Source organism: Vicia villosa, linkage group LG4, assembly GCF_029867415.1.
Source record: "Vicia villosa cultivar HV-30 ecotype Madison, WI linkage group LG4, Vvil1.0, whole genome shotgun sequence".
Taxonomy (NCBI): domain Eukaryota; kingdom Viridiplantae; phylum Streptophyta; class Magnoliopsida; order Fabales; family Fabaceae; genus Vicia; species Vicia villosa.
The window spans coordinates 94236661-94243623 of NC_081183.1; the positions used below are offsets into that span (position 1 = coordinate 94236661).

General features: G+C 37.2%; 1 long non-coding RNA gene across 2 annotated transcripts; it reads left to right on the top strand.

The window, feature by feature from the left end:
• Positions 1–298: 298 nt before the first annotated feature.
• Positions 299–4825, top strand: LOC131599362 (uncharacterized). 2 transcript variants are annotated; one of them, XR_009282724.1, is made up of 3 exons: positions 299–388; positions 488–646; positions 4510–4825. It is a non-coding gene; the product is annotated as an uncharacterized LOC131599362 (long non-coding RNA). The 2 variants fall into 2 exon arrangements; XR_009282725.1 differs by lacking the exon at positions 4510–4825 and adding an exon at positions 2374–2793.
• Positions 4826–6963: the final 2138 nt, after the last annotated feature.

Below are 6963 nucleotides of genomic sequence, written 5' to 3' on the forward strand. Positions count from 1 at the left end.
AGGAACAAGAAGAGGAAGCTAGGGTTTTGGAAGAGAAAACAAGAGGTAAGGGGGAGAATGTAATACCCCACATAATCCAAACAAGATTATATGTATATGAAGTGCCAAGAGGGAGTTGTAGATTTAATCCCTAATTCAAGAAGTGGTTAGTTGACATGGAATGAGATTGGTTAGAAGCAAACCAAATGGCAAAGTGGTAATTTTGGCTTAGTTGAGGGGCACATTGGACCTTAATCATTACTTGCATGAGGACTTAAGGTATTGTTTGGTAGTAACTTTTCCAAAATCAGAATTTATGAGGGAGAGAACTTAGAAGCATGGAAAGAAAGGGGAACTCAAGTTCATCAATTGCATTTTCGCAACTCTTGATACAGCTCCACTAAATCAGGTATATCTCTCAACTCGTAACTCCGATCGTGACGATTCTGGTCCCATTGAAAAGCTAACAAATTTCTCTTCGATTTGCACCTACGATTCGCATTTATAGCTTCTGTTTTGAAGGAGAAAAACGAGTTTGAAGTTGGGACATGCATGCTGAATGTGATGAAGAATGGGCTATGGGTTTGATGAGTTTGGAGTTGGAGTTTTGGTCAAGATAGGAACTCAATTGCAGCATGTTCATCATCTAAACTTCTATCAATCCAAGGTGAGTCCTTTAGATAGAACTTGGGTAGGATTTGGGAAAAAAATGCATGTCAAGGGTTTAGATTGAGATAAACATATTGCATGCTTAATTGAATGGTAAAAATATGTTTCCATGATGATAATGTATGCTTTGGGTCATTACAATATGTTGGAATTCGTTTATGGATTGTATGTGTAGCTAGAAATATGATTTAGAATGTTATAGCATGTTGGGTTAGTTTGAATTAAAGTTAGAATGGATTTAGAACCCTTAAAATGCTGAAAAACACATTCTGATGCAGAGTAATCGGTTACGGGTCTTTGGGTAACCGATTACGCTGTTAAAAATGCAATTCTGGGCTGTTTTAGAGCCAGTAATCGGTTACTGGACTCTGGGTAATCGGATACCCTGGGCGCAGGGGGGAAAAATCAGCAACTTCGGAAATTCGTAACTTTCGGCTCGGGTATCGGAATTACGCAAACTTTATATCGTTGGAAAGCTAGCGACGTGTACTTTCTAATAAAATTTATCCCCAAATCAGAATGTGTGATTTAATAATATTGGAACCCTACTTAGTGCGCCTCGTCGGGCGAGATTTTACGTTACTAACTCCCCCGAGAGCAGTTCCGTTCTGAATAGAGAACCGAACGCCTCCTTAGTCGTGTGAGACTTGTTTAAATTATAATTGAACATGTTAATGATGTTAATGATCATGGATGTGTTGATTCTCAATATGCGGATCATTAATTAATGCGTTATATTGATATGCTTTATGATGATCATATTATGTTTATCCGTCCGTTCGATTGACGTTCGGAGATGGTTGTTTGTTTGTGGCATGATGCCTTGTGTGATAATGATCATTAAATTCCGTTGTTTCGGTTAAACATTCGAGATTGATTGTATTGTGTGATTGACGCTTGTTATGCGTGTGGTATGCTAGAATCGAAGTGGGCCACTACTAGGTGGTAAGGCACCATTGTATATGGACTAGTTTCCAATTACCATTGCGATGTGCTCGTGAGTTTCCGTACGGGGTTTTACTCACTTGCTGTTAACACATTAGCGTTCTTGGTATGACTAACACACCTGAACTACCGTTGTAGTGTGCTTGTGAGGGTCTGGAGGCATTTTACTCACTTGCTGTGTACACACTCGCGTGCTCGGTATGATGGCGTTATGCGGCTAAGTAAGCCTACGCATAACAGGTAAACCATCTCTAGTGATGTCATGTAGGCTACATCATTAGGTTCCTACCCGGATGGGCTCATGCGTCGAGACGGCGTGTTGCACTTGCTGTTAACACCACGTGCGTACAGATGGTTAATGGGACGGTGTCGCCTCTTAGGCAAGGTCATCTCGCAGCCAAGTAGGCTTGTGTGAACCCATTTAATCACTCTTGCAGGGTGCTTGTGCAAGTCTCTTGACAAATAGGCATGGGTGAACCCACCGAGGGTGTGCGTGCAGCCTTGGTAGTTTGATTGTTACCACTTCTGGATTCCCCGTACATGGGTATGGGTGTGCATACGTATTTGTTGTACTGTTTGTGTACTGTGATGCGATGACTCCTATGGTGGACGATTCATGTGTTTGCTCCGTACTTGTACCGAATGTGAGGATAAACCCCGGATCAATGGTGGATTCGGTTTGTGATGCATGTACCCTGTAGAGCCGAGTGGACCCATAGGATAGGAGGACTCACTGAGATTTAGTAATCTCACCCCAATCAACTTATATTTTTTTTTCAGGTGCAGTTAGTAGCGTTTGGTCAGTAACAGGTTTGGACTGAAGACTTGGAAGTGGTGTTGGCTCGAAGACCTCGTTGGTTTTGACATTCCGCTGTGCAAGATCCATTGAAGACTCGCGTATTATGCTTCTTAGTAGAATTTCATGTTGTATTTTATATGGATCTTCCTATAACTATAGCTTTTGTATGTACTCAATATCAATTTTAACGTTTCGTGCATAATATACTAGTCAGTTATGTATGAGATGTTACAGAGAATCCCTAATCATTGTGGGTTAGTATAATGGGGTAATTGTTAGATTAGCATATTATATTTATTCATAGTTAAATCTTATAAAGTATGTGTTTTAATTTCTGTTAGTATATTGAAATCTGCAGAGAATTTGGATTTGAAAACAAGATGTAATACTGGAAACAGATACCTGTGTTCATATATATATTTTTTAGGAACGAAAATGGGGGGGTGGAGTAGTGGTGGGTGTACCGATACATTGGAAAAAAACCGTGAATGTACCACAAGCAAACAGCGTTTGTTTTTTTTTTTAAATTAGAAAAGTTCATGAGCTACAGTATGTAGCGAATACCAATGGCATGTGGTTGCTGTGACACTTACTGTAACGACAGATCAATGAAAGGTGGTGTTATGGCTACTTGCTATTGTGTAGTTCACATGGGGAACCAATTAATATCCTCCCCTTTTCCCTATGCTTGCTCCGAATTTGACTAGAAAGGAATATATATAAAGATGCCATTGATTCAAGTGAAAATTATGAGTCACCAACATCCCTTCTCTTTGAATACTGCCGCGGTAGTTGACCAATGAAACAAAAGTGAGACTTCAATGTACACTTGCTAATTCTTTACTGTAGCGCATTCACATGATAAATGAATGGAAAGTGCTGCTGCTACTAATTAATGCCCAATGAATTAAAAACGTGGGCCTGCTACCTTTTTCCAAATGAACACCAATTGTGATGCTCCCTGTAGCGTCTAATTTATTTAAAAATGAGACCACCACCCTTTTATTTCTTTATATGAATATGCCACTGATATTAGATATTGAACCTAAATGGAAAAGTGGGCTACACTCACAATTCATTAAATGGAAATATATATATATATATATATATATATATATATATATATATATATATATATATATATATATATATATATATATATATATATAATATGTACATACATGTTTAGACTAATTAGTAAGTAAGCATGTGTGAAATGCAATTGATTTCTAAGTAAACTAAAATACCCTCATAAGGATAGTAACTGGATTGTAATTCTATTACAGTCCTATAATTGAATTTTAGAAATATAGCTAATTGATAAAAATACTAATGTCTTGTTGGTTTAATATGAAAGTGAGTGAACCATACAAAATTGACAAAATTGTGAGTTAGCATATGAGAGTGTTAACTACTAGTGTTAATTGAAATGGTGGATTGGAATTGTGTGTTGATTATTGTATGTGAATAATGCTTATGTGATGAGAATGTTGTGTACAATATTGTGGATAATTCATTGAGTGAATTATTGTGATATGCTAAATATTAAGATGGTAGAGATGATCTTAATTGCATATGTTTGATTAACATTGTACATACATTCATATCATGGATGCCTTGAAACAAAGGTGGTTTGCTTTGAAACAAAAGCGAGGCTTAGATTCTAAAGTGAATCGGAAGCGGTAAACTATATGTTTACGTTTGGTGGGCTTTGGTCTTGTCCGGATCGGAAGCGTGGCTTGGATTCTAGATATTGAATCGGAAAGCGGTGAAACCTTAGGTTCACAATTTGGTACCACATGCATAGCGTCACATATCTTGCATTGAGTCACATTAAAATTATGCGATAATTGAGTATGTGAAGTTGATGTAGTCGTGATATGTGTATGAGTTTGATAATTGAAACGAGTGAAGTTTGAATACATATTTGATTAGATGTGTGAATATGTGAGAATTATGATTGTGTGCTTAATTGAGAATATAATAGTAGAATTGAAATATTAAACTATTTAAGTTTGAAGTGTTGATTTAACCATTATATTCTGTTATACTTTCTTCCTAATGGTTCGTATTCTCACCCTTCTGTTTTAATGTTGCCCTCGTTTGGCGACATGCAGGTCCTGGAGTTTAGTAGCCGCGTGTGACTTATCCGAAGGTTCTTCCTTGGTTATTGGAGACTAGGTAGTGAGTCGATGCTCTAGTCATGTAACACTGGGTAGACTAGGTGTATTGAACTCATGTTATATTTGCGTATGTATTATGCTATGACTGGTGAACTTATTTATTGGTTACATGTCTTTTGAGAGGCTTACAAGCCAAACCTTTTGATTAAGTTTATGTTGAATTGAGATTATTATTCGATGTATGATCATGGTATGGGACATGAATCATTATAAATCACATGAGTATCATATTTTCCGCTGTGAATGCATATCCAGGTTAAATTGTGATTTGATATTGAGTGTTATTAAATGACCAGGAGTATTGTGCTATGTAGTTAAATGCTGTCAGTTTTTTGTAAGGTTTTTTGTTCTTCTAAAAGCATCGATGTGACACCCTTTTGAATTGTATGCATGTTATTCTCTGATTATATGTTAAATATTTTGGGGTATAAAAAGGGGTGTCACAAGGTGAGCCTTGAGTTCCAGAAGTTCAGTCAAGCTGGAAACTAAATCATCTCTAGATAGTTCAGAAAATACCTCTTCAGAATCTAATTCTGATGTAGATTCTGATCCATCATCCACTGTGGCCATTAGTGCAAAGTTGGCTTGCTCTCCTTTAGAGTCTGATTCTGATTCAGATTCAGAATCATCCCATGTTGCCATAAGACCTTTCTTTTTATGAAACTTCTTCTTGGGATTCTCCTTCTGAAGTTTTGGACATTCATTCTTGAAGTGTCCAGGCTCATTGCACTCATAGAAGACAACTTTCTTCTTGTCAGATCTTCTGCCACCTGAAGATTCTCCTCCTTCAAATTTCTTTGAACCTCTGAAGCTCTTGAACTTCCTTTGCTTGCTCTTCCAGAGTTGGTTTCCCTTCTGGAGATCATGGACAGTTCATCTTCTTCTTCTGATTCTGATTCCTCATAATCTACTTCTTCTGCCTGAAAAGCGCTAGTGCATTTCTTAAAATTAGATTTTAATGCAATAGACTTACCTTTCTTTTGAGGCTCGTTTGCATCCAGCTCTATCTCATGGCTTCTCAAGGCACTAATTAGCTCTTCCAAAGAAACCTCATTCAGATTCTTGGCAATCTTGAATGCAGTCACCATTGGACCCCATCTTCTGGGTAAGCTTCTGATGATCTTCTTTACATGATTAGCCTTGGTGTAGCCTTTATCCAGAACTCTCAATCCAGCATTTAGCGTTTGAAATCTTGAGAACATCTTCTCAATATCTTCATCATCCTCCATCTTGAAGGCTTCATATTTCTGGATTAGAGCAAGAACTTTAGTCTCCTTGACTTGAGCATTTCCCTCATGGGTCATTTTCAATGACTCATATATATATCATAGGCAGTTTCCCTATTAGATATCTTCTCATACTCAGCATGAGAAATAGCATTCAGCAAAACAGTCCTACATTTATGATGATTCTTGAAAAGCTTCTTTTGATCATCATCCATTTCTTGTCTGGTAAGCCTTACGCCTGTAGCTTTTACTGGATGTTTGTAACCATCCATCAGAAGATCCCATAGTTCACCATCTAGACCAAGGAAATAACTTTCCAGTTTATCTTTCTAGTATTCAAATTTTCACCATCAAATACTGGTGGTCTAGTGTAACCATTGTTACCATTATATTGCTCAGTAGAGCCAGATGTAGATGTAGTTGTTGGAATTTCACCAGCCATCTTTTACTGAAGCGTTTTTCTCTTCCTGAATCTTTTCTAAACACGTTTAAGTGCTTGCACCTTAGAACCGGCGCTCTGATGCCAATTGAAGGATAGAAAAACACTTAGAAAGGGGGGGTTTGAATAAGTGTAGCTTTAAAACTTGTAAGATAAAAACAATTTTCTCAATGATTTTTATCCTGGTTTGCTGTTAACTAAACTACTCCAGTCCACCCCCTTGGAGTGATTTACCCCAACTGAGGATTTAATCCGCTAATCACACCTGATTACAATGGTTTTCCACTTAGAAAGACTCTAAGTCTTCCAGAGTATCCTGATCACAACTTGATCACTCTAGGAACAAACTGCTTAGATAACTTCTAAGACTTGCTAGAGTATACTGATCAACAACCTGATCACTATAGATCTTTACAAATTAATGTAAACAAATTCTAAGAGTATTACAATTCTTCTTAAAATCTATAATCACAATTGTGATATTTCTCTTAAAGTTTAAGCTTAATCTCACTAATATATTACAACAGCAATGTAGTGAGCTTGATGATGAATTTTGAGAGCTTTTGAATTTGACAGCGTTTCTGTATTATGCACCAGTGTTCTATTTAGCTTCTCATCAGAACTTCATATATATAGGCATTTGAGAAGATGACCGTTGGGAGCATTTAATGCTTTTCGTAATCCGTACAGCATTTCATTTAATGTTTCACTCTTTTGTCAACT